Consider the following 23,804-nt stretch of genomic DNA (forward strand, 5'->3'; position numbering starts at 1 on the left):
TTTTGCCTTTTCCTTCTCCATGATAATTTGACAGTAAAGCGGGAGTTTTCACTCTTTGATATGTTTTCAAGCCCCTTTGGCTTAAAGTTCAAGATTTCAAGCAGAGTTTGTGTACAGACAAACCAGCTGAAGAATGCCCAATCTTGTCTGATCTCAGAAGCTAAGAAGGCTTGGGCCTGGTTAGTACTTGGATGGGAGACTACCTGGGAATACCAGGTGCTGTAAGCTTTAACTATTGAAAAACTTTTAAAATGAAAGTATTTACATGGCTTTGTTAGCTTTTTTTGCCTTTTCTCCATCATAATTTGACAGTAAAGCGGGAGTTTTCACTCTTTGATATGTGTTCAAGCCCCTTTGGTTTAAAGTTCAAGATTTTCAAGCAGAGTTTGTGTACGGACAAACCAGCTGAAGAATGCCCAATCTTGTCTGATCTCAGAAGCTAAGAAGGCTTGGGCCTGGTTAGTACTTGGATGGGAGACTACCTGGGAATACCAGGGTAGCTTTAACTATTGAAAAACTTTTAAAATGAAAGTATTTACATGGCTTTGTTAGCTTTTTTTGCCTTTTCTCCATCATAATTTGACAGTAAAGCGGGAGTTTTCGCACTTTGTAATGTTTTCAAAGCCCTTTTGTTTAAAGTCCAAGATTTTCAAGCAGAGTTTGCTTACGGACATGCCAGCTCAAGATTGCCCAATCTTGTCTGATCTCAGAAGCTAAGAAGGCTTGGGCCTGGTTACTACTTGGATGGGAGACTACGTGGGAATGCCAGGTGCTGTAAGCTTTAACTATTGTAAAACTTTTAAAATGAAAGTATTTACATCACTTTGTTAACTTTTTTTAAAGTAAGTTATGGAGTATTTTCTTTCTTTGATATGTTTTCCCGCCTTTTTTCTTTTTTTTTTTTTTTTTAAACTTCTCTTCAGGTTTCTTTTTCTGTGCGTGCTCTACAACGATCATTCACAGGCTTGGCTATGGAGTGGGGTGGAGCTGAATCGATTAGGTGGGGTTTTCCAGCCCTCGGCCTTAAGGTGCTACGCACCCTGATGTCAGTTTAATATCTGATACGTCATATTAAGCGGATTTTTAGAACAGGGAGTCGGCAATAGGGCCTGCTCCATCCGCTCCATTCATCGACCCAGTATTGCATTGCCTCTAGAAGGTGTGCACTTTATTTGTTGTATTGCAAATAAAAGCTTACCACTCCAACTTTTTGCCTTTTCTCCATGATAATTTGACAGTAAAGCGGGAGTTTTCACTCTTTGATATGTTTTCAAGCCCCTTTGGCTTAAAGTTCAAGATTTTCAAGCAGAGTTTGTGTACAGACAAACCAGCTGAAGAATGCCCAATCTTGTCTGATCTCAGAAGCTAAGAAGGCTTGGGCCTGGTTAGTACTTGGATGGGAGACTACCTGGGAATACCAGGTGCTGTAAGCTTTAACTATTGAAAAACTTTTAAAATGAAAGTATTTACATGGCTTTGTTAGCTTTTTTTGCCTTTTCTCCATCATAATTTGACAGTAAAGCGGGAGTTTTCACTCTTTGATATGTGTTCAAGCCCCTTTGGTTTAAAGTTCAAGATTTTCAAGCAGAGTTTGTGTACGGACAAACCAGCTGAAGAATGCCCAATCTTGTCTGATCTCAGAAGCTAAGAAGGCTTGGGCCTGGTTAGTACTTGGATGGGAGACTACCTGGGAATACCAGGTGCTGTAAGCTTTAACTATTGAAAAACTTTTAAAATGAAAGTATTTACATGGCTTTGTTAGCTTTTTTTGCCTTTTCTCCATCATAATTTGACAGTAAAGCGGGAGTTTTCGCACTTTGTAATGTTTTCAAAGCCCTTTTGTTTAAAGTCCAAGATTTTCAAGCAGAGTTTGCTTACGGACATGCCAGCTCAAGATTGCCCAATCTTGTCTGATCTCAGAAGCTAAGAAGGCTTGGGCCTGGTTACTACTTGGATGGGAGACTACGTGGGAATGCCAGGTGCTGTAAGCTTTAACTATTGTAAAACTTTTAAAATGAAAGTATTTACATCACTTTGTTAACTTTTTTTAAAGTAAGTTATGGAGTATTTTCTTTCTTTGATATGTTTTCCCGCCTTTTTTCTTTTTTTTTTTTTTTTTAAACTTCTCTTCAGGTTTCTTTTTCTGTGCGTGCTCTACAACGATCATTCACAGGCTTGGCTATGGAGTGGGGTGGAGCTGAATCGATTAGGTGGGGTTTTCCAGCCCTCGGCCTTAAGGTGCTACGCACCCTGATGTCAGTTTAATATCTGATACGTCATATTAAGCGGATTTTTAGAACAGGGAGTCGGCAATAGGGCCTGCTCCATCCGCTCCATTCATCGACCCAGTATTGCATTGCCTCTAGAAGGTGTGCACTTTATTTGTTGTATTGCAAATAAAAGCTTACCACTCCAACTTTTTGCCTTTTCTCCATGATAATTTGACAGTAAAGCGGGAGTTTTCACTCTTTGATATGTTTTCAAGCCCCTTTGGCTTAAAGTTCAAGATTTTCAAGCAGAGTTTGTGTACAGACAAACCAGCTGAAGAATGCCCAATCTTGTCTGATCTCAGAAGCTAAGAAGGCTTGGGCCTGGTTAGTACTTGGATGGGAGACTACCTGGGAATACCAGGTGCTGTAAGCTTTAACTATTGAAAAACTTTTAAAATGAAAGTATTTACATGGCTTTGTTAGCTTTTTTTGCCTTTTCTCCATCATAATTTGACAGTAAAGCGGGAGTTTTCACTCTTTGATATGTGTTCAAGCCCCTTTGGTTTAAAGTTCAAGATTTTCAAGCAGAGTTTGTGTACGGACAAACCAGCTGAAGAATGCCCAATCTTGTCTGATCTCAGAAGCTAAGAAGGCTTGGGCCTGGTTAGTACTTGGATGGGAGACTACCTGGGAATACCAGGTGCTGTAAGCTTTAACTGGAGTTTTCACTCTTTGATATGTGTTCAAGCCCCTTTGGTTTAAAGTTCAAGATTTTCAAGCAGAGTTTGTGTACGGACAAACCAGCTGAAGAATGCCCAATCTTGTCTGATCTCAGAAGCTAAGAAGGCTTGGGCCTGGTTAGTACTTGGATGGGAGACTACCTGGGAATACCAGGTGCTGTAAGCTTAACTATTGAAAAACTTTTAAAATGAAAGTATTTACATGGCTTTGTTAGCTTTTTTTGCCTTTTCTCCATCATAATTTGACAGTAAAGCGGGAGTTTTCGCACTTTGTAATGTTTTCAAAGCCCTTTTGTTTAAAGTCCAAGATTTTCAAGCAGAGTTTGCTTACGGACATGCCAGCTCAAGATTGCCCAATCTTGTCTGATCTCAGAAGCTAAGAAGGCTTGGGCCTGGTTAGTACTTGGATGGGAGACTACGTGGGAATGCCAGGTGCTGTAAGCTTTAACTATTGTAAAACTTTTAAAATGAAAGTATTTACATCACTTTGTTAACTTTTTTTAAAGTAAGTTATGGAGTATTTTCTTTCTTTGATATGTTTTCCCGCCTTTTTTCTTTTTTTTTTTTTTTTAAACTTCTCTTCAGGTTTCTTTTTCTGTGCGTGCTCTACAACGATCATTCACAGGCTTGGCTATGGAGTGGGGTGGAGCTGAATCGATTAGGTGGGGTTTTCCAGCCCTCGGCCTTAAGGTGCTACGCACCCTGATGTCAGTTTAATATCTGATACGTCATATTAAGCGGACTTTTTAGAACAGGGAGTCGGCAATAGGGCCTGCTCCATCCGCTCCATTCATCGACCCAGTATTGCATTGCCTCTAGAAGGTGTGCACTTTATTTGTTGTATTGCAAATAAAAGCTTACCACTCCAACTTTTTGCCTTTTCTCCATGATAATTTGACAGTAAAGCGGGAGTTTTCACTCTTTGATATGTTTTCAAGCCCCTTTGGCTTAAAGTTCAAGATTTTCAAGCAGAGTTTGTGTACAGACAAACCAGCTGAAGAATGCCCAATCTTGTCTGATCTCAGAAGCTAAGAAGGCTTGGGCCTGGTTAGTACTTGGATGGGAGACTACCTGGGAATACCAGGTGCTGTAAGCTTTAACTATTGAAAAACTTTTAAAATGAAAGTATTTACATGGCTTTGTTAGCTTTTTTTGCCTTTTCTCCATCATAATTTGACAGTAAAGCGGGAGTTTTCACTCTTTGATATGTGTTCAAGCCCCTTTGGTTTAAAGTTCAAGATTTTCAAGCAGAGTTTGTGTACGGACAAACCAGCTGAAGAATGCCCAATCTTGTCTGATCTCAGAAGCTAAGAAGGCTTGGGCCTGGTTAGTACTTGGATGGGAGACTACCTGGGAATACCAGGTGCTGTAAGCTTTAACTATTGAAAAACTTTTAAAATGAAAGTATTTACATGGCTTTGTTAGCTTTTTTTGCCTTTTCTCCATCATAATTTGACAGTAAAGCGGGAGTTTTCGCACTTTGTAATGTTTTCAAAGCCCTTTTGTTTAAAGTCCAAGATTTTCAAGCAGAGTTTGCTTACGGACATGCCAGCTCAAGATTGCCCAATCTTGTCTGATCTCAGAAGCTAAGAAGGCTTGGGCCTGGTTACTACTTGGATGGGAGACTACGTGGGAATGCCAGGTGCTGTAAGCTTTAACTATTGTAAAACTTTTAAAATGAAAGTATTTACATCACTTTGTTAACTTTTTTTAAAGTAAGTTATGGAGTATTTTCTTTCTTTGATATGTTTTCCCGCCTTTTTTCTTTTTTTTTTTTTTTTTTTAAACTTCTCTTCAGGTTTCTTTTTCTGTGCGTGCTCTACTACGATCATTCACAGGCTTGGCTATGGAGTGGGGTGGAGCTGAATCGATTAGGTGGGGTTTTCCAGCCCTCGGCCTTAAGGTGCTACGCACCCTGATGTCAGTTTAATATCTGATACGTCATATTAAGCGGATTTTTAGAACAGGGAGTCGGCAATAGGGCCTGCTCCATCCGCTCCATTCATCGACCCAGTATTGCATTGCCTCTAGAAGGTGTGCACTTTATTTGTTGTATTGCAAATAAAAGCTTACCACTCCAACTTTTTGCCTTTTCTCCATGATAATTTGACAGTAAAGCGGGAGTTTTCACTCTTTGATATGTTTTCAAGCCCCTTTGGCTTAAAGTTCAAGATTTTCAAGCAGAGTTTGTGTACAGACAAACCAGCTGAAGAATGCCCAATCTTGTCTGATCTCAGAAGCTAAGAAGGCTTGGGCCTGGTTAGTACTTGGATGGGAGACTACCTGGGAATACCAGGTGCTGTAAGCTTTAACTATTGAAAAACTTTTAAAATGAAAGTATTTACATGGCTTTGTTAGCTTTTTTTGCCTTTTCTCCATCATAATTTGACAGTAAAGCGGGAGTTTTCACTCTTTGATATGTGTTCAAGCCCCTTTGGTTTAAAGTTCAAGATTTTCAAGCAGAGTTTGTGTACGGACAAACCAGCTGAAGAATGCCCAATCTTGTCTGATCTCAGAAGCTAAGAAGGCTTGGGCCTGGTTAGTACTTGGATGGGAGACTACCTGGGAATACCAGGTGCTGTAAGCTTTAACTATTGAAAAACTTTTAAAATGAAAGTATTTACATGGCTTTGTTAGCTTTTTTTGCCTTTTCTCCATCATAATTTGACAGTAAAGCGGGAGTTTTCGCACTTTGTAATGTTTTCAAAGCCCTTTTGTTTAAAGTCCAAGATTTTCAAGCAGAGTTTGCTTACGGACATGCCAGCTCAAGATTGCCCAATCTTGTCTGATCTCAGAAGCTAAGAAGGCTTGGGCCTGGTTACTACTTGGATGGGAGACTACGTGGGAATGCCAGGTGCTGTAAGCTTTAACTATTGTAAAACTTTTAAAATGAAAGTATTTACATCACTTTGTTAACTTTTTTTAAAGTAAGTTATGGAGTATTTTCTTTCTTTGATATGTTTTCCCCCCTTTTTTCTTTTTTTTTTTTTTTTTTAAACTTCTCTTCAGGTTTCTTTTTCTGTGCGTGCTCTACAACGATCATTCACAGGCTTGGCTATGGAGTGGGGTGGAGCTGAATCGATTAGGTGGGGTTTTCCAGCCCTCGGCCTTAAGGTGCTACGCACCCTGATGTCAGTTTAATATCTGATACGTCATATTAAGCGGATTTTTAGAACAGGGAGTCGGCAATAGGGCCTGCTCCATCCGCTCCATTCATCGACCCAGTATTGCATTGCCTCTAGAAGGTGTGCACTTTATTTGTTGTATTGCAAATAAAAGCTTACCACTCCAACTTTTTGCCTTTTCTCCATGATAATTTGACAGTAAAGCGGGAGTTTTCACTCTTTGATATGTTTTCAAGCCCCTTTGGCTTAAAGTTCAAGATTTTCAAGCAGAGTTTGTGTACAGACAAACCAGCTGAAGAATGCCCAATCTTGTCTGATCTCAGAAGCTAAGAAGGCTTGGGCCTGGTTAGTACTTGGATGGGAGACTACCTGGGAATACCAGGTGCTGTAAGCTTTAACTATTGAAAAACTTTTAAAATGAAAGTATTTACATGGCTTTGTTAGCTTTTTTTGCCTTTTCTCCATCATAATTTGACAGTAAAGCGGGAGTTTTCACTCTTTGATATGTGTTCAAGCCCCTTTGGTTTAAAGTTCAAGATTTTCAAGCAGAGTTTGTGTACGGACAAACCAGCTGAAGAATGCCCAATCTTGTCTGATCTCAGAAGCTAAGAAGGCTTGGGCCTGGTTAGTACTTGGATGGGAGACTACCTGGGAATACCAGGTGCTGTAAGCTTTAACTATTGAAAAACTTTTAAAATGAAAGTATTTACATGGCTTTGTTAGCTTTTTTTGCCTTTTCTCCATCATAATTTGACAGTAAAGCGGGAGTTTTCGCACTTTGTAATGTTTTCAAAGCCCTTTTGTTTAAAGTCCAAGATTTTCAAGCAGAGTTTGCTTACGGACATGCCAGCTCAAGATTGCCCAATCTTGTCTGATCTCAGAAGCTAAGAAGGCTTGGGCCTGGTTACTACTTGGATGGGAGACTACGTGGGAATGCCAGGTGCTGTAAGCTTTAACTATTGTAAAACTTTTAAAATGAAAGTATTTACATCACTTTGTTAACTTTTTTTAAAGTAAGTTATGGAGTATTTTCTTTCTTTGATATGTTTTCCCGCCTTTTTTCTTTTTTTTTTTTTTTAAACTTCTCTTCAGGTTTCTTTTTCTGTGCGTGCTCTACAACGATCATTCACAGGCTTGGCTATGGAGTGGGGTGGAGCTGAATCGATTAGGTGGGGTTTTCCAGCCCTCGGCCTTAAGGTGCTACGCACCCTGATGTCAGTTTAATATCTGATACGTCATATTAAGCGGATTTTTAGAACAGGGAGTCGGCAATAGGGCCTGCTCCATCCGCTCCATTCATCGACCCAGTATTGCATTGCCTCTAGAAGGTGTGCACTTTATTTGTTGTATTGCAAATAAAAGCTTACCACTCCAACTTTTTGCCTTTTCTCCATGATAATTTGACAGTAAAGCGGGAGTTTTCACTCTTTGATATGTTTTCAAGCCCCTTTGGCTTAAAGTTCAAGATTTTCAAGCAGAGTTTGTGTACAGACAAACCAGCTGAAGAATGCCCAATCTTGTCTGATCTCAGAAGCTAAGAAGGCTTGGGCCTGGTTAGTACTTGGATGGGAGACTACCTGGGAATACCAGGTGCTGTAAGCTTTAACTATTGAAAAACTTTTAAAATGAAAGTATTTACATGGCTTTGTTAGCTTTTTTTGCCTTTTCTCCATCATAATTTGACAGTAAAGCGGGAGTTTTCACTCTTTGATATGTGTTCAAGCCCCTTTGGTTTAAAGTTCAAGATTTTCAAGCAGAGTTTGTGTACGGACAAACCAGCTGAAGAATGCCCAATCTTGTCTGATCTCAGAAGCTAAGAAGGCTTGGGCCTGGTTAGTACTTGGATGGGAGACTACCTGGGAATACCAGGTGCTGTAAGCTTTAACTATTGAAAAACTTTTAAAATGAAAGTATTTACATGGCTTTGTTAGCTTTTTTTGCCTTTTCTCCATCATAATTTGACAGTAAAGCGGGAGTTTTCGCACTTTGTAATGTTTTCAAAGCCCTTTTGTTTAAAGTCCAAGATTTTCAAGCAGAGTTTGCTTACGGACATGCCAGCTCAAGATTGCCCAATCTTGTCTGATCTCAGAAGCTAAGAAGGCTTGGGCCTGGTTACTACTTGGATGGGAGACTACGTGGGAATGCCAGGTGCTGTAAGCTTTAACTATTGTAAAACTTTTAAAATGAAAGTATTTACATCACTTTGTTAACTTTTTTTAAAGTAAGTTATGGAGTATTTTCTTTCTTTGATATGTTTTCCCGCCTTTTTTCTTTTTTTTTTTTTTTTTTTAAACTTCTCTTCAGGTTTCTTTTTCTGTGCGTGCTCTACAACGATCATTCACAGGCTTGGCTATGGAGTGGGGTGGAGCTGAATCGATTAGGTGGGGTTTTCCAGCCCTCGGCCTTAAGGTGCTACGCACCCTGATGTCAGTTTAATATCTGATACGTCATATTAAGCGGATTTTTAGAACAGGGAGTCGGCAATAGGGCCTGCTCCATCCGCTCCATTCATCGACCCAGTATTGCATTGCCTCTAGAAGGTGTGCACTTTATTTGTTGTATTGCAAATAAAAGCTTACCACTCCAACTTTTTGCCTTTTCTCCATGATAATTTGACAGTAAAGCGGGAGTTTTCACTCTTTGATATGTTTTCAAGCCCCTTTGGCTTAAAGTTCAAGATTTTCAAGCAGAGTTTGTGTACAGACAAACCAGCTGAAGAATGCCCAATCTTGTCTGATCTCAGAAGCTAAGAAGGCTTGGGCCTGGTTAGTACTTGGATGGGAGACTACCTGGGAATACCAGGTGCTGTAAGCTTTAACTATTGAAAAACTTTTAAAATGAAAGTATTTACATGGCTTTGTTAGCTTTTTTTGCCTTTTCTCCATCATAATTTGACAGTAAAGCGGGAGTTTTCACTCTTTGATATGTGTTCAAGCCCCTTTGGTTTAAAGTTCAAGATTTTCAAGCAGAGTTTGTGTACGGACAAACCAGCTGAAGAATGCCCAATCTTGTCTGATCTCAGAAGCTAAGAAGGCTTGGGCCTGGTTAGTACTTGGATGGGAGACTACCTGGGAATACCAGGTGCTGTAAGCTTTAACTATTGAAAAACTTTTAAAATGAAAGTATTTACATGGCTTTGTTAGCTTTTTTTGCCTTTTCTCCATCATAATTTGACAGTAAAGCGGGAGTTTTCGCACTTTGTAATGTTTTCAAAGCCCTTTTGTTTAAAGTCCAAGATTTTCAAGCAGAGTTTGCTTACGGACATGCCAGCTCAAGATTGCCCAATCTTGTCTGATCTCAGAAGCTAAGAAGGCTTGGGCCTGGTTACTACTTGGATGGGAGACTACGTGGGAATGCCAGGTGCTGTAAGCTTTAACTATTGTAAAACTTTTAAAATGAAAGTATTTACATCACTTTGTTAACTTTTTTTAAAGTAAGTTATGGAGTATTTTCTTTCTTTGATATGTTTTCCCCGCCTTTTTTCTTTTTTTTTTTTTTTAAACTTCTCTTCAGGTTTCTTTTTCTGTGCGTGCTCTACAACGATCATTCACAGGCTTGGCTATGGAGTGGGGTGGAGCTGAATCGATTAGGTGGGGTTTTCCAGCCCTCGGCCTTAAGGTGCTACGCACCCTGATGTCAGTTTAATATCTGATACGTCATATTAAGCGGATTTTTAGAACAGGGAGTCGGCAATAGGGCCTGCTCCATCCGCTCCATTCATCGACCCAGTATTGCATTGCCTCTAGAAGGTGTGCACTTTATTTGTTGTATTGCAAATAAAAGCTTACCACTCCAACTTTTTGCCTTTTCTCCATGATAATTTGACAGTAAAGCGGGAGTTTTCACTCTTTGATATGTTTTCAAGCCCCTTTGGCTTAAAGTCCAAGATTTTCAAGCAGAGTTTGCTTACGGACATGCCAGCTCAAGATTGCCCAATCTTGTCTGATCTCAGAAGCTAAGAAGGCTTGGGCCTGGTTACTACTTGGATGGGAGACTACGTGGGAATGCCAGGTGCTGTAAGCTTTAACTATTGTAAAACTTTTAAAATGAAAGTATTTACATCACTTTGTTAACTTTTTTTAAAGTAAGTTATGGAGTATTTTCTTTCTTTGATATGTTTTCCCGCCTTTTTCTTTTTTTTTTTTTTTTTTTTAAACTTCTCTTCAGGTTTCTTTTTCTGTGCGTGCTCTACAACGATCATTCACAGGCTTGGCTATGGAGTGGGGTGGAGCTGAATCGATTAGGTGGGGTTTTCCAGCCCTCGGCCTTAAGGTGCTACGCACCCTGATGTCAGTTTAATATCTGATACGTCATATTAAGCGGATTTTTAGAACAGGGAGTCGGCAATAGGGCCTGCTCCATCCGCTCCATTCATCGACCCAGTATTGCATTGCCTCTAGAAGGTGTGCACTTTATTTGTTGTATTGCAAATAAAAGCTTACCACTCCAACTTTTTGCCTTTTCTCCATGATAATTTGACAGTAAAGCGGGAGTTTTCACTCTTTGATATGTTTTCAAGCCCCTTTGGCTTAAAGTTCAAGATTTTCAAGCAGAGTTTGTGTACAGACAAACCAGCTGAAGAATGCCCAATCTTGTCTGATCTCAGAAGCTAAGAAGGCTTGGGCCTGGTTAGTACTTGGATGGGAGACTACCTGGGAATACCAGGTGCTGTAAGCTTTAACTATTGAAAAACTTTTAAAATGAAAGTATTTACATGGCTTTGTTAGCTTTTTTTGCCTTTTCTCCATCATAATTTGACAGTAAAGCGGGAGTTTTCACTCTTTGATATGTGTTCAAGCCCCTTTGGTTTAAAGTTCAAGATTTTCAAGCAGAGTTTGTGTACGGACAAACCAGCTGAAGAATGCCCAATCTTGTCTGATCTCAGAAGCTAAGAAGGCTTGGGCCTGTTAGTACTTGGATGGGAGACTACCTGGGAATACCAGGTGCTTTAACTATTGAAAAACTTTTAAAATGAAAGTATTTACATGGCTTTGTTAGCTTTTTTTGCCTTTTCTCCATCATAATTTGACAGTAAAGCGGGAGTTTTCGCACTTTGTAATGTTTTCAAAGCCCTTTTGTTTAAAGTCCAAGATTTTCAAGCAGAGTTTGCTTACGGACATGCCAGCTCAAGATTGCCCAATCTTGTCTGATCTCAGAAGCTAAGAAGGCTTGGGCCTGGTTACTACTTGGATGGGAGACTACGTGGGAATGCCAGGTGCTGTAAGCTTTAACTATTGTAAAACTTTTAAAATGAGCAGAGTTTGCTTACGGACATGCCAGCTCAAGATTGCCCAATCTTGTCTGATCTCAGAAGCTAAGAAGGCTTGGGCCTGGTTACTACTTGGATGGGAGACTACGTGGGAATGCCAGGTGCTGTAAGCTTTAACTATTGTAAAACTTTTAAAATGAAAGTATTTACATCACTTTGTTAACTTTTTTTAAAGTAAGTTATGGAGTATTTTCTTTCTTTGATATGTTTTCCCGCCTTTTTTCTTTTTTTTTTTTTTTTAAACTTCTCTTCAGGTTTCTTTTTCTGTGCGTGCTCTACAACGATCATTCACAGGCTTGGCTATGGAGTGGGGTGGAGCTGAATCGATTAGGTGGGGTTTTCCAGCCCTCGGCCTTAAGGTGCTACGCACCCTGATGTCAGTTTAATATCTGATACGTCATATTAAGCGGACTTTTTAGAACAGGGAGTCGGCAATAGGGCCTGCTCCATCCGCTCCATTCATCGACCCAGTATTGCATTGCCTCTAGAAGGTGTGCACTTTATTTGTTGTATTGCAAATAAAAGCTTACCACTCCAACTTTTTGCCTTTTCTCCATGATAATTTGACAGTAAAGCGGGAGTTTTCACTCTTTGATATGTTTTCAAGCCCCTTTGGCTTAAAGTTCAAGATTTTCAAGCAGAGTTTGTGTACAGACAAACCAGCTGAAGAATGCCCAATCTTGTCTGATCTCAGAAGCTAAGAAGGCTTGGGCCTGGTTAGTACTTGGATGGGAGACTACCTGGGAATACCAGGTGCTGTAAGCTTTAACTATTGAAAAACTTTTAAAATGAAAGTATTTACATGGCTTTGTTAGCTTTTTTTGCCTTTTCTCCATCATAATTTGACAGTAAAGCGGGAGTTTTCGCACTTTGTAATGTTTTCAAAGCCCTTTTGTTTAAAGTCCAAGATTTTCAAGCAGAGTTTGCTTACGGACATGCCAGCTCAAGATTGCCCAATCTTGTCTGATCTCAGAAGCTAAGAAGGCTTGGGCCTGGTTACTACTTGGATGGGAGACTACGTGGGAATGCCAGGTGCTGTAAGCTTTAACTATTGTAAAACTTTTAAAATGAAAGTATTTACATCACTTTGTTAACTTTTTTTAAAGTAAGTTATGGAGTATTTTCTTTCTTTGATATGTTTTCCCGCCTTTTTTTCTTTTTTTTTTTTTTTTTAAACTTCTCTTCAGGTTTCTTTTTCTGTGCGTGCTCTACAACGATCATTCACAGGCTTGGCTATGGAGTGGGGTGGAGCTGAATCGATTAGGTGGGGTTTTCCAGCCCTCGGCCTTAAGGTGCTACGCACCCTGATGTCAGTTTAATATCTGATACGTCATATTAAGCGGACTTTTTAGAACAGGGAGTCGGCAATAGGGCCTGCTCCATCCGCTCCATTCATCGACCCAGTATTGCATTGCCTCTAGAAGGTGTGCACTTTATTTGTTGTATTGCAAATAAAAGCTTACCACTCCAACTTTTTGCCTTTTCTCCATGATAATTTGACAGTAAAGCGGGAGTTTTCACTCTTTGATATGTTTTCAAGCCCCTTTGGCTTAAAGTTCAAGATTTTCAAGCAGAGTTTGTGTACAGACAAACCAGCTGAAGAATGCCCAATCTTGTCTGATCTCAGAAGCTAAGAAGGCTTGGGCCTGGTTAGTACTTGGATGGGAGACTACCTGGGAATACCAGGTGCTGTAAGCTTTAACTATTGAAAAACTTTTAAAATGAAAGTATTTACATGGCTTTGTTAGCTTTTTTTGCCTTTTCTCCATCATAATTTGACAGTAAAGCGGGAGTTTTCACTCTTTGATATGTGTTCAAGCCCCTTTGGTTTAAAGTTCAAGATTTTCAAGCAGAGTTTGTGTACGGACAAACCAGCTGAAGAATGCCCAATCTTGTCTGATCTCAGAAGCTAAGAAGGCTTGGGCCTGGTTAGTACTTGGATGGGAGACTACCTGGGAATACCAGGTGCTGTAAGCTTTAACTATTGAAAAACTTTTAAAATGAAAGTATTTACATGGCTTTGTTAGCTTTTTTTGCCTTTTCTCCATCATAATTTGACAGTAAAGCGGGAGTTTTCGCACTTTGTAATGTTTTCAAAGCCCTTTTGTTTAAAGTCCAAGATTTTCAAGCAGAGTTTGCTTACGGACATGCCAGCTCAAGATTGCCCAATCTTGTCTGATCTCAGAAGCTAAGAAGGCTTGGGCCTGGTTACTACTTGGATGGGAGACTACGTGGGAATGCCAGGTGCTGTAAGCTTTAACTATTGTAAAACTTTTAAAATGAAAGTATTTACATCACTTTGTTAACTTTTTTTAAAGTAAGTTATGGAGTATTTTCTTTCTTTGATATGTTTTCCCGCCTTTTTTCTTTTTTTTTTTTTTTTTAAACTTCTCTTCAGGTTTCTTTTTCTGTGCGTGCTCTACTACGATCATTCACAGGCTTGGCTATGGAGTGGGGTGGAGCTGAATCAATTAGGTGGGGTTTTCCAGCCCTCGGCCTTAAGGTGCTACGCACCCTGATGTCAGTTTAATATCTGATACGTCATATTAAGCGGATTTTTAGAACAGGGAGTCGGCAATAGGGCTGTAAGCTTTAACTATTGAAAAACTTTTAAAATGAAAGTATTTACATGGCTTTGTTAGCTTTTTTTGCCTTTTCTCCATCATAATTTGACAGTAAAGCGGGAGTTTTCACTCTTTGATATGTGTTCAAGCCCCTTTGGTTTAAAGTTCAAGATTTTCAAGCAGAGTTTGTGTACGGACAAACCAGCTGAAGAATGCCCAATCTTGTCTGATCTCAGAAGCTAAGAAGGCTTGGGCCTGGTTAGTACTTGGATGGGAGACTACCTGGGAATACCAGGTGCTGTAAGCTTTAACTATTGAAAAACTTTTAAAATGAAAGTATTTACATGGCTTTGTTAGCTTTTTTTGCCTTTTCTCCATCATAATTTGACAGTAAAGCGGGAGTTTTCGCACTTTGTAATGTTTTCAAAGCCCTTTTGTTTAAAGTCCAAGATTTTCAAGCAGAGTTTGCTTACGGACATGCCAGCTCAAGATTGCCCAATCTTGTCTGATCTCAGAAGCTAAGAAGGCTTGGGCCTGGTTACTACTTGGATGGGAGACTACGTGGGAATGCCAGGTGCTGTAAGCTTTAACTATTGTAAAACTTTTAAAATGAAAGTATTTACATCACTTTGTTAACTTTTTTTAAAGTAAGTTATGGAGTATTTTCTTTCTTTGATATGTTTTCCCGCCTTTTTTCTTTTTTTTTTTTTTTTTTAAACTTCTCTTCAGGTTTCTTTTTCTGTGCGTGCTCTACAACGATCATTCACAGGCTTGGCTATGGAGTGGGGTGGAGCTGAATCGATTAGGTGGGGTTTTCCAGCCCTCGGCCTTAAGGTGCTACGCACCCTGATGTCAGTTTAATATCTGATACGTCATATTAAGCGGATTTTTAGAACAGGGAGTCGGCAATAGGGCCTGCTCCATCCGCTCCATTCATCGACCCAGTATTGCATTGCCTCTAGAAGGTGTGCACTTTATTTGTTGTATTGCAAATAAAAGCTTACCACTCCAACTTTTTGCCTTTTCTCCATGATAATTTGACAGTAAAGCGGGAGTTTTCACTCTTTGATATGTTTTCAAGCCCCTTTGGCTTAAAGTTCAAGATTTTCAAGCAGAGTTTGTGTACAGACAAACCAGCTGAAGAATGCCCAATCTTGTCTGATCTCAGAAGCTAAGAAGGCTTGGGCCTGGTTAGTACTTGGATGGGAGACTACCTGGGAATACCAGGTGCTGTAAGCTTTAACTATTGAAAAACTTTTAAAATGAAAGTATTTACATGGCTTTGTTAGCTTTTTTTGCCTTTTCTCCATCATAATTTGACAGTAAAGCGGGAGTTTTCACTCTTTGATATGTGTTCAAGCCCCTTTGGTTTAAAGTTCAAGATTTTCAAGCAGAGTTTGTGTACGGACAAACCAGCTGAAGAATGCCCAATCTTGTCTGATCTCAGAAGCTAAGAAGGCTTGGGCCTGGTTAGTACTTGGATGGGAGACTACCTGGGAATACCAGGTGCTGTAAGCTTTAACTATTGAAAAACTTTTAAAATGAAAGTATTTACATGGCTTTGTTAGCTTTTTTTGCCTTTTCTCCATCATAATTTGACAGTAAAGCGGGAGTTTTCGCACTTTGTAATGTTTTCAAAGCCCTTTTGTTTAAAGTCCAAGATTTTCAAGCAGAGTTTGCTTACGGACATGCCAGCTCAAGATTGCCCAATCTTGTCTGATCTCAGAAGCTAAGAAGGCTTGGGCCTGGTTACTACTTGGATGGGAGACTACGTGGGAATGCCAGGTGCTGTAAGCTTTAACTATTGTAAAACTTTTAAAATGAAAGTATTTACATCACTTTGTTAACTTTTTTTAAAGTAAGTTATGGAGTATTTTCTTTCTTTGATATGTTTTCCCGCCTTTTTTCTTTTTTTTTTTTTTTTTAAACTTCTCTTCAGGTTTCTTTTTCTGTGCGTGCTCTACAACGATCATTCACAGGCTTGGCTATGGAGTGGGGTGGAGCTGAATCGATTAGGTGGGGTTTTCCAGCCCTCGGCCTTAAGGTGCTACGCACCCTGATGTCAGTTTAATATCTGATACGTCATATTAAGCGGATTTTTAGAACAGGGAGTCGGCAATAGGGCCTGCTCCATCCGCTCCATTCATCGACCCAGTATTGCATTGCCTCTAGAAGGTGTGCACTTTATTTGTTGTATTGCAAATAAAAGCTTACCACTCCAACTTTTTGCCTTTTCTCCATGATAATTTGACAGTAAAGCGGGAGTTTTCACTCTTTGATATGTTTTCAAGCCCCTTTGGCTTAAAGTTCAAGATTTTCAAGCAGAGTTTGTGTACAGACAAACCAGCTGAAGAATGCCCAATCTTGTCTGATCTCAGAAGCTAAGAAGGCTTGGGCCTGGTTAGTACTTGGATGGGAGACTACCTGGGAATACCAGGTGCTGTAAGCTTTAACTATTGAAAAACTTTTAAAATGAAAGTATTTACATGGCTTTGTTAGCTTTTTTTGCCTTTTCTCCATCATAATTTGACAGTAAAGCGGGAGTTTTCACTCTTTGATATGTGTTCAAGCCCCTTTGGTTTAAAGTTCAAGATTTTCAAGCAGAGTTTGTGTACGGACAAACCAGCTGAAGAATGCCCAATCTTGTCTGATCTCAGAAGCTAAGAAGGCTTGGGCCTGGTTAGTACTTGGATGGGAGACTACCTGGGAATACCAGGTGCTGTAAGCTTTAACTATTGAAAAACTTTTAAAATGAAAGTATTTACATGGCTTTGTTAGCTTTTTTTGCCTTTTCTCCATCATAATTTGACAGTAAAGCGGGAGTTTTCGCACTTTGTAATGTTTTCAAAGCCCTTTTGTTTAAAGTCCAAGATTTTCAAGCAGAGTTTGCTTACGGACATGCCAGCTGAAGATTGCCCAATCTTGTCTGATCTCAGAAGCTAAGAAGGCTTGGGCCTGGTTACTACTTGGATGGGAGACTACGTGGGAATGCCAGGTGCTGTAAGCTTTAACTATTGTAAAACTTTTAAAATGAAAGTATTTACATCACTTTGTTAACTTTTTTTAAAGTAAGTTATGGAGTATTTTCTTTCTTTGATATGTTTTCCCCCCTTTTTTCTTTTTTTTTTTTTTTTTTAAACTTCTCTTCAGGTTTCTTTTTCTGTGCGTGCTCTACAACGATCATTCACAGGCTTGGCTATGGAGTGGGGTGGAGCTGAATCGATTAGGTGGGGTTTTCCAGCCCTCGGCCTTAAGGTGCTACGCACCCTGATGTCAGTTTAATATCTGATACGTCATATTAAGCGGATTTTTAGAACAGGGAGTCGGCAATAGGGCCTGCTCCATCCGCTCCATTCATCGACCCAGTATTGCATTGCCTCTAGAAGGTGTGCACTTTATTTGTTGTATTGCAAATAAAAGCTTACCACTCCAACTTTTTGCCTTTTCTCCATGATAATTTGACAGTAAAGCGGGAGTTTTCACTCTTTGATATGTTTTCAAGCCCCTTTGGCTTAAAGTTCAAGATTTTCAAGCAGAGTTTGTGTACAGACAAACCAGCTGAAGAATGCCCAATCTTGTCTGATCTCAGAAGCTAAGAAGGCTTGGGCCTGGTTAGTACTTGGATGGGAGACTACCTGGGAATACCAGGTGCTGTAAGCTTTAACTATTGAAAAACTTTTAAAATGAAAGTATTTACATGGCTTTGTTAGCTTTTTTTGCCTTTTCTCCATCATAATTTGACAGTAAAGCGGGAGTTTTCACTCTTTGATATGTGTTCAAGCCCCTTTGGTTTAAAGTTCAAGATTTTCAAGCAGAGTTTGTGTACGGACAAACCAGCTGAAGAATGCCCAATCTTGTCTGATCTCAGAAGCTAAGAAGGCTTGGGCCTGGTTAGTACTTGGATGGGAGACTACCTGGGAATACCAGGTGCTGTAAGCTTTAACTATTGAAAAACTTTTAAAATGAAAGTATTTACATGGCTTTGTTAGCTTTTTTTGCCTTTTCTCCATCATAATTTGACAGTAAAGCGGGAGTTTTCGCACTTTGTAATGTTTTCAAAGCCCTTTTGTTTAAAGTCCAAGATTTTCAAGCAGAGTTTGCTTACGGACATGCCAGCTCAAGATTGCCCAATCTTGTCTGATCTCAGAAGCTAAGAAGGCTTGGGCCTGGTTACTACTTGGATGGGAGACTACGTGGGAATGCCAGGTGCTGTAAGCTTTAACTATTGTAAAACTTTTAAAATGAAAGTATTTACATCACTTTGTTAACTTTTTTTTAAAGTAAGTTATGGAGTATTTTCTTTCTTTGATATGTTTTCCCGCCTTTTTTCTTTTTTTTTTTTTTTTTAAACTTCTCTTCAGGTTTCTTTTTCTGTGCGTGCTCTACAACGATCATTCACAGGCTTGGCTATGGAGTGGGGTGGAGCTGAATCGATTAGGTGGGGTTTTCCAGCCCTCGGCCTTAAGGTGCTACGCACCCTGATGTCAGTTTAATATCTGATACGTCATATTAAGCGGATTTTTAGAACAGGGAGTCGGCAATAGGGCCTGCTCCATCCGCTCCATTCATCGACCCAGTATTGCATTGCCTCTAGAAGGTGTGCACTTTATTTGTTGTATTGCAAATAAAAGCTTACCACTCCAACTTTTTGCCTTTTCTCCATGATAATTTGACAGTAAAGCGGGAGTTTTCACTCTTTGATATGTTTTCAAGCCCCTTTGGCTTAAAGTTCAAGATTTTCAAGCAGAGTTTGTGTACAGACAAACCAGCTGAAGAATGCCCAATCTTGTCTGATCTCAGAAGCTAAGAAGGCTTGGGCCTGGTTAGTACTTGGATGGGAGACTACCTGGGAATACCAGGTGCTGTAAGCTTTAACTATTGAAAAACTTTTAAAATGAAAGTATTTACATGGCTTTGTTAGCTTTTTTTGCCTTTTCTCCATCATAATTTGACAGTAAAGCGGGAGTTTTCACTCTTTGATATGTGTTCAAGCCCCTTTGGTTTAAAGTTCAAGATTTTCAAGCAGAGTTTGTGTACGGACAAACCAGCTGAAGAATGCCCAATCTTGTCTGATCTCAGAAGCTAAGAAGGCTTGGGCCTGGTTAGTACTTGGATGGGAGACTACCTGGGAATACCAGGTGCTGTAGCTTTAACTATTGAAAAACTTTTAAAATGAAAGTATTTACATGGCTTTGTTAGCTTTTTTTGCCTTTTCTCCATCATAATTTGACAGTAAAGCGGGAGTTTTCGCACTTTGTAATGTTTTCAAAGCCCTTTTGTTTAAAGTCCAAGATTTTCAAGCAGAGTTTGCTTACGGACATGCCAGCTCAAGATTGCCCAATCTTGTCTGATCTCAGAAGCTAAGAAGGCTTGGGCCTGGTTACTACTTGGATGGGAGACTACGTGGGAATGCCAGGTGCTGTAAGCTTTAACTATTGTAAAACTTTTAAAATGAAAGTATTTACATCACTTTGTTAACTTTTTTTAAAGTAAGTTATGGAGTATTTTCTTTCTTTGATATGTTTTCCCGCCTTTTTTCTTTTTTTTTTTTTTTTTTTAAACTTCTCTTCAGGTTTCTTTTTCTGTTCGTGCTCTACTAACGATCATTCACAGGCTTGGCTATGGAGTGGGGTGGAGCTGAATCGATTAGGTGGGGTTTTCCAGCCCTCGGCCTTAAGGTGCTACGCACCCTGATGTCAGTTTAATATCTGATACGTCATATTAAGCGGATTTTTAGAACAGGGAGTCGGCAATAGGGCCTGCTCCATCCGCTCCATTCATCGACCCAGTATTGCATTGCCTCTAGAAGGTGTGCACTTTATTTGTTGTATTGCAAATAAAAGCTTACCACTCCAACTTTTTGCCTTTTCTCCATGATAATTTGACAGTAAAGCGGGAGTTTTCACTCTTTGATATGTTTTCAAGCCCCTTTGGCTTAAAGTTCAAGATTTTCAAGCAGAGTTTGTGTACAGACAAACCAGCTGAAGAATGCCCAATCTTGTCTGATCTCAGAAGCTAAGAAGGCTTGGGCCTGGTTAGTACTTGGATGGGAGACTACCTGGGAATACCAGGTGCTGTAAGCTTTAACTATTGAAAAACTTTTAAAATGAAAGTATTTACATGGCTTTGTTAGCTTTTTTTGCCTTTTCTCCATCATAATTTGACAGTAAAGCGGGAGTTTTCACTCTTTGATATGTGTTCAAGCCCCTTTGGTTTAAAGTTCAAGATTTTCAAGCAGAGTTTGTGTACGGACAAACCAGCTGAAGAATGCCCAATCTTGTCTGATCTCAGAAGCTAAGAAGGCTTGGGCCTGGTTAGTACTTGGATGGGAGACTACCTGGGAATACCAGGTGCTGTAAGCTTTAACTATTGAAAAACTTTTAAAATGAAAGTATTTACATGGCTTTGTTAGCTTTTTTTGCCTTTTCTCCATCATAATTTGACAGTAAAGCGGGAGTTTTCGCACTTTGTAATGTTTTCAAAGCCCTTTTGTTTAAAGTCCAAGATTTTCAAGCAGAGTTTGCTTACGGACATGCCAGCTCAAGATTGCCCAATCTTGTCTGATCTCAGAAGCTAAGAAGGCTTGGGCCTGGTTACTACTTGGATGGGAGACTACGTGGGAATGCCAGGTGCTGTAAGCTTTAACTATTGTAAAACTTTTAAAATGAAAGTATTTACATCACTTTGTTAACTTTTTTTAAAGTAAGTTATGGAGTATTTTCTTTCTTTGATATGTTTTCCCGCCTTTTTTCTTTTTTTTTTTTTTTTTTTTAAACTTCTCTTCAGGTTTCTTTTTCTGTGCGTGCTCTACAACGATCATTCACAGGCTTGGCTATGGAGTGGGGTGGAGCTGAATCGATTAGGTGGGGTTTTCCAGCCCTCGGCCTTAAGGTGCTACGCACCCTGATGTCAGTTTAATATCTGATACGTCATATTAAGCGGATTTTTAGAACAGGGAGTCGGCAATAGGGCCTGCTCCATCCGCTCCATTCATCGACCCAGTATTGCATTGCCTCTAGAAGGTGTGCACTTTATTTGTTGTATTGCAAATAAAAGCTTACCACTCCAACTTTTTTGCCTTTTCTCCATGATAATTTGACAGTAAAGCGGGAGTTTTCACTCTTTGATATGTTTTCAAGCCCCTTTGGCTTAAAGTTCAAGATTTTCAAGCAGAGTTTGTGTACAGACAAACCAGCTGAAGAATGCCCAATCTTGTCTGATCTCAGAAGCTAAGAAGGCTTGGGCCTGGTTAGTACTTGGATGGGAGACTACCTGGGAATACCAGGTGCTGTAAGCTTTAACTATTGAAAAACTTTTAAAATGAAAGTATTTACATGGCTTTGTTAGCTTTTTTTGCCTTTTCTCCATCATAATTTGACAGTAAAGCGGGAGTTTTCGCACTTTGTAATGTTTTCAAAGCCCTTTTGTTTAAAGTCCAAGATTTTCAAGCAGAGTTTGCTTACGGACATGCCAGCTCAAGATTGCCCAATCTTGTCTGATCTCAGAAGCTAAGAAGGCTTGGGCCTGGTTACTACTTGGATGGGAGACTACGTGGGAATGCCAGGTGCTGTAAGCTTTAACTATTGTAAAACTTTTAAAATGAAAGTATTTACATCACTTTGTTAACTTTTTTTTAAAGTAAGTTATGGAGTATTTTCTTTCTTTGATATGTTTTCCCGCCTTTTTTCTTTTTTTTTTTTTTTTTTTTTAAACTTCTCTTCAGGTTTCTTTTTCTGTGCGTGCTCTACAACGATCATTCACAGGCTTGGCTATGGAGTGGGGTGGAGCTGAATCGATTAGGTGGGGTTTTCCAGCCCTCGGCCTTAAGGTGCTACGCACCCTGATGTCAGTTTAATATCTGATACGTCATATTAAGCGGATTTTTAGAACAGGGAGTCGGCAATAGGGCCTGCTCCATCCGCTCCATTCATCGACCCAGTATTGCATTGCCTCTAGAAGGTGTGCACTTTATTTGTTGTATTGCAAATAAAAGCTTACCACTCCAACTTTTTGCCTTTTCTCCATGATAATTTGACAGTAAAGCGGGAGTTTTCACTCTTTGATATGTTTTCAAGCCCCTTTGGCTTAAAGTTCAAGATTTTCAAGCAGAGTTTGTGTACAGACAAACCAGCTGAAGAATGCCCAATCTTGTCTGATCTCAGAAGCTAAGAAGGCTTGGGCCTGGTTAGTACTTGGATGGGAGACTACCTGGGAATACCAGGTGCTGTAAGCTTTAACTATTGAAAAACTTTTAAAATGAAAGTATTTACATGGCTTTGTTAGCTTTTTTTGCCTTTTCTCCATCATAATTTGACAGTAAAGCGGGAGTTTTCACTCTTTGATATGTGTTCAAGCCCCTTTGGTTTAAAGTTCAAGATTTTCAAGCAGAGTTTGTGTACGGACAAACCAGCTGAAGAATGCCCAATCTTGTCTGATCTCAGAAGCTAAGAAGGCTTGGGCCTGGTTAGTACTTGGATGGGAGACTACCTGGGAATACCAGGTGCTGTAAGCTTTAACTATTGAAAAACTTTTAAAATGAAAGTATTTACATGGCTTTGTTAGCTTTTTTTGCCTTTTCTCCATCATAATTTGACAGTAAAGCGGGAGTTTTCGCACTTTGTAATGTTTTCAAAGCCCTTTTGTTTAAAGTCCAAGATTTTCAAGCAGAGTTTGCTTACGGACATGCCAGCTCAAGATTGCCCAATCTTGTCTGATCTCAGAAGCTAAGAAGGCTTGGGCCTGGTTACTACTTGGATGGGAGACTACGTGGGAATGCCAGGTGCTGTAAGCTTTAACTATTGTAAAACTTTTAAAATGAAAGTATTTACATCACTTTGTTAACTTTTTTTTAAAGTAAGTTATGGAGTATTTTCTTTCTTTGATATGTTTTCCCGCCTTTTTTCTTTTTTTTTTTTTTTTTTTTTAAACTTCTCTTCAGGTTTCTTTTTCTGTGCGTGCTCTACAACGATCATTCACAGGCTTGGCTATGGAGTGGGGTGGAGCTGAATCGATTAGGTGGGGTTTTCCAGCCCTCGGCCTTAAGGTGCTACGCACCCTGATGTCAGTTTAATATCTGATACGTCATATTAAGCGGATTTTTAGAACAGGGAGTCGGCAATAGGGCCTGCTCCATCCGCTCCATTCATCGACCCAGTATTGCATTGCCTCTAGAAGGTGTGCACTTTATTTGTTGTATTGCAAATAAAAGCTTACCACTCCAACTTTTTTGCCTTTTCTCCATCATAATTTGACAGTAAAGCGGGAGTTTTCACTCTTTGATATGTTTTCAAGCCCCTTTGGCTTAAAGTTCAAGATTTTCAAGCAGAGTTTGTGTACAGACAAACCAGCTGAAGAATGCCCAATCTTGTCTGATCTCAGAAGCTAAGAAGGCTTGGGCCTGGTTAGTACTTGGATGGGAGACTACCTGGGAATACCAGGTGCTGTAAGCTTTAACTATTGAAAAACTTTTAAAATGAAAGTATTTACATGGCTTTGTTAGCTTTTTTTGCCTTTTCTCCATCATAATTTGACAGTAAAGCGGGAGTTTTCACTCTTTGATATGTGTTCAAGCCCCTTTGGTTTAAAGTTCAAGATTTTCAAGCAGAGTTTGTGTACGGACAAACCAGCTGAAGAATGCCCAATCTTGTCTGATCTCAGAAGCTAAGAAGGCTTGGGCCTGGTTAGTACTTGGATGGGAGACTACCTGGGAATACCAGGTGCTTTAACTATTGAAAAACTTTTAAAATGAAAGTATTTACATGGCTTTGTTAGCTTTTTTTGCCTTTTCTCCATCATAATTTGACAGTTAAAGCGGGAGTTTTCGCACTTTGTAATGTTTTCAAAGCCCTTTTGTTTAAAGTCCAAGATTTTCAAGCAGAGTTTGCTTACGGACATGC

The 23,804-nt window shown here is 39.6% G+C and overlaps 55 pseudogenes; all 55 read left to right on the plus strand.

Moving 5' to 3' along the window:
* Nucleotides 1-109: 109 nt before the first annotated feature.
* On the plus strand, nt 110-228 carry LOC114781619 (uncharacterized; annotated as a pseudogene).
* Nucleotides 229-662: 434 nt separating this feature from the next.
* Nucleotides 663-781, plus strand: LOC114781642 (uncharacterized; annotated as a pseudogene).
* A 533-nt stretch (nt 782-1,314) lies between these two features.
* Nucleotides 1,315-1,433, plus strand: LOC114781620 (uncharacterized; annotated as a pseudogene).
* A 160-nt stretch (nt 1,434-1,593) lies between these two features.
* Nucleotides 1,594-1,712, plus strand: LOC114781617 (uncharacterized; annotated as a pseudogene).
* A 160-nt stretch (nt 1,713-1,872) lies between these two features.
* On the plus strand, nt 1,873-1,991 carry LOC114781643 (uncharacterized; annotated as a pseudogene).
* Nucleotides 1,992-2,524: 533 nt separating this feature from the next.
* On the plus strand, nt 2,525-2,643 carry LOC114781621 (uncharacterized; annotated as a pseudogene).
* A 160-nt stretch (nt 2,644-2,803) lies between these two features.
* LOC114781628 (uncharacterized) lies at nt 2,804-2,922 on the plus strand (annotated as a pseudogene).
* A 75-nt stretch (nt 2,923-2,997) lies between these two features.
* On the plus strand, nt 2,998-3,116 carry LOC114781641 (uncharacterized; annotated as a pseudogene).
* A 159-nt stretch (nt 3,117-3,275) lies between these two features.
* Nucleotides 3,276-3,394, plus strand: LOC114781600 (uncharacterized; annotated as a pseudogene).
* Nucleotides 3,395-3,927: 533 nt separating this feature from the next.
* LOC114781622 (uncharacterized) lies at nt 3,928-4,046 on the plus strand (annotated as a pseudogene).
* Nucleotides 4,047-4,206: 160 nt separating this feature from the next.
* On the plus strand, nt 4,207-4,325 carry LOC114781652 (uncharacterized; annotated as a pseudogene).
* A 160-nt stretch (nt 4,326-4,485) lies between these two features.
* On the plus strand, nt 4,486-4,604 carry LOC114781644 (uncharacterized; annotated as a pseudogene).
* Nucleotides 4,605-5,139: 535 nt separating this feature from the next.
* On the plus strand, nt 5,140-5,258 carry LOC114781623 (uncharacterized; annotated as a pseudogene).
* A 160-nt stretch (nt 5,259-5,418) lies between these two features.
* LOC114781606 (uncharacterized) lies at nt 5,419-5,537 on the plus strand (annotated as a pseudogene).
* A 160-nt stretch (nt 5,538-5,697) lies between these two features.
* Nucleotides 5,698-5,816, plus strand: LOC114781645 (uncharacterized; annotated as a pseudogene).
* Nucleotides 5,817-6,350: 534 nt separating this feature from the next.
* Nucleotides 6,351-6,469, plus strand: LOC114781624 (uncharacterized; annotated as a pseudogene).
* A 160-nt stretch (nt 6,470-6,629) lies between these two features.
* Nucleotides 6,630-6,748, plus strand: LOC114781607 (uncharacterized; annotated as a pseudogene).
* A 160-nt stretch (nt 6,749-6,908) lies between these two features.
* Nucleotides 6,909-7,027, plus strand: LOC114781646 (uncharacterized; annotated as a pseudogene).
* Nucleotides 7,028-7,558: 531 nt separating this feature from the next.
* Nucleotides 7,559-7,677, plus strand: LOC114781625 (uncharacterized; annotated as a pseudogene).
* Nucleotides 7,678-7,837: 160 nt separating this feature from the next.
* On the plus strand, nt 7,838-7,956 carry LOC114781609 (uncharacterized; annotated as a pseudogene).
* Nucleotides 7,957-8,116: 160 nt separating this feature from the next.
* On the plus strand, nt 8,117-8,235 carry LOC114781647 (uncharacterized; annotated as a pseudogene).
* A 535-nt stretch (nt 8,236-8,770) lies between these two features.
* Nucleotides 8,771-8,889, plus strand: LOC114781626 (uncharacterized; annotated as a pseudogene).
* Nucleotides 8,890-9,049: 160 nt separating this feature from the next.
* Nucleotides 9,050-9,168, plus strand: LOC114781610 (uncharacterized; annotated as a pseudogene).
* A 160-nt stretch (nt 9,169-9,328) lies between these two features.
* On the plus strand, nt 9,329-9,447 carry LOC114781648 (uncharacterized; annotated as a pseudogene).
* Nucleotides 9,448-9,979: 532 nt separating this feature from the next.
* LOC114781649 (uncharacterized) lies at nt 9,980-10,098 on the plus strand (annotated as a pseudogene).
* Nucleotides 10,099-10,633: 535 nt separating this feature from the next.
* Nucleotides 10,634-10,752, plus strand: LOC114781627 (uncharacterized; annotated as a pseudogene).
* A 431-nt stretch (nt 10,753-11,183) lies between these two features.
* On the plus strand, nt 11,184-11,302 carry LOC114781650 (uncharacterized; annotated as a pseudogene).
* A 36-nt stretch (nt 11,303-11,338) lies between these two features.
* LOC114781651 (uncharacterized) lies at nt 11,339-11,457 on the plus strand (annotated as a pseudogene).
* Nucleotides 11,458-11,990: 533 nt separating this feature from the next.
* On the plus strand, nt 11,991-12,109 carry LOC114781630 (uncharacterized; annotated as a pseudogene).
* A 160-nt stretch (nt 12,110-12,269) lies between these two features.
* Nucleotides 12,270-12,388, plus strand: LOC114781653 (uncharacterized; annotated as a pseudogene).
* A 535-nt stretch (nt 12,389-12,923) lies between these two features.
* On the plus strand, nt 12,924-13,042 carry LOC114781631 (uncharacterized; annotated as a pseudogene).
* Nucleotides 13,043-13,202: 160 nt separating this feature from the next.
* On the plus strand, nt 13,203-13,321 carry LOC114781611 (uncharacterized; annotated as a pseudogene).
* A 160-nt stretch (nt 13,322-13,481) lies between these two features.
* LOC114781654 (uncharacterized) lies at nt 13,482-13,600 on the plus strand (annotated as a pseudogene).
* A 496-nt stretch (nt 13,601-14,096) lies between these two features.
* On the plus strand, nt 14,097-14,215 carry LOC114781612 (uncharacterized; annotated as a pseudogene).
* Nucleotides 14,216-14,375: 160 nt separating this feature from the next.
* LOC114781655 (uncharacterized) lies at nt 14,376-14,494 on the plus strand (annotated as a pseudogene).
* Nucleotides 14,495-15,028: 534 nt separating this feature from the next.
* LOC114781632 (uncharacterized) lies at nt 15,029-15,147 on the plus strand (annotated as a pseudogene).
* A 160-nt stretch (nt 15,148-15,307) lies between these two features.
* On the plus strand, nt 15,308-15,426 carry LOC114781613 (uncharacterized; annotated as a pseudogene).
* A 160-nt stretch (nt 15,427-15,586) lies between these two features.
* Nucleotides 15,587-15,705, plus strand: LOC114781657 (uncharacterized; annotated as a pseudogene).
* A 533-nt stretch (nt 15,706-16,238) lies between these two features.
* Nucleotides 16,239-16,357, plus strand: LOC114781633 (uncharacterized; annotated as a pseudogene).
* Nucleotides 16,358-16,517: 160 nt separating this feature from the next.
* Nucleotides 16,518-16,636, plus strand: LOC114781614 (uncharacterized; annotated as a pseudogene).
* Nucleotides 16,637-16,796: 160 nt separating this feature from the next.
* Nucleotides 16,797-16,915, plus strand: LOC114781605 (uncharacterized; annotated as a pseudogene).
* A 534-nt stretch (nt 16,916-17,449) lies between these two features.
* Nucleotides 17,450-17,568, plus strand: LOC114781634 (uncharacterized; annotated as a pseudogene).
* Nucleotides 17,569-17,728: 160 nt separating this feature from the next.
* Nucleotides 17,729-17,847, plus strand: LOC114781615 (uncharacterized; annotated as a pseudogene).
* Nucleotides 17,848-18,007: 160 nt separating this feature from the next.
* Nucleotides 18,008-18,126, plus strand: LOC114781658 (uncharacterized; annotated as a pseudogene).
* A 534-nt stretch (nt 18,127-18,660) lies between these two features.
* On the plus strand, nt 18,661-18,779 carry LOC114781635 (uncharacterized; annotated as a pseudogene).
* A 438-nt stretch (nt 18,780-19,217) lies between these two features.
* Nucleotides 19,218-19,336, plus strand: LOC114781601 (uncharacterized; annotated as a pseudogene).
* A 536-nt stretch (nt 19,337-19,872) lies between these two features.
* LOC114781636 (uncharacterized) lies at nt 19,873-19,991 on the plus strand (annotated as a pseudogene).
* Nucleotides 19,992-20,151: 160 nt separating this feature from the next.
* On the plus strand, nt 20,152-20,270 carry LOC114781616 (uncharacterized; annotated as a pseudogene).
* A 160-nt stretch (nt 20,271-20,430) lies between these two features.
* On the plus strand, nt 20,431-20,549 carry LOC114781602 (uncharacterized; annotated as a pseudogene).
* A 537-nt stretch (nt 20,550-21,086) lies between these two features.
* LOC114781637 (uncharacterized) lies at nt 21,087-21,205 on the plus strand (annotated as a pseudogene).
* Nucleotides 21,206-21,365: 160 nt separating this feature from the next.
* LOC114781603 (uncharacterized) lies at nt 21,366-21,484 on the plus strand (annotated as a pseudogene).
* Nucleotides 21,485-22,022: 538 nt separating this feature from the next.
* Nucleotides 22,023-22,141, plus strand: LOC114781638 (uncharacterized; annotated as a pseudogene).
* Nucleotides 22,142-22,301: 160 nt separating this feature from the next.
* Nucleotides 22,302-22,420, plus strand: LOC114781618 (uncharacterized; annotated as a pseudogene).
* A 160-nt stretch (nt 22,421-22,580) lies between these two features.
* On the plus strand, nt 22,581-22,699 carry LOC114781604 (uncharacterized; annotated as a pseudogene).
* Nucleotides 22,700-23,238: 539 nt separating this feature from the next.
* On the plus strand, nt 23,239-23,357 carry LOC114781639 (uncharacterized; annotated as a pseudogene).
* Nucleotides 23,358-23,804: the final 447 nt, after the last annotated feature.

This window comes from Denticeps clupeoides, unplaced genomic scaffold (genome assembly GCF_900700375.1).
Source record: "Denticeps clupeoides unplaced genomic scaffold, fDenClu1.1, whole genome shotgun sequence".
NCBI classification, from domain to species: domain Eukaryota; kingdom Metazoa; phylum Chordata; class Actinopteri; order Clupeiformes; family Denticipitidae; genus Denticeps; species Denticeps clupeoides.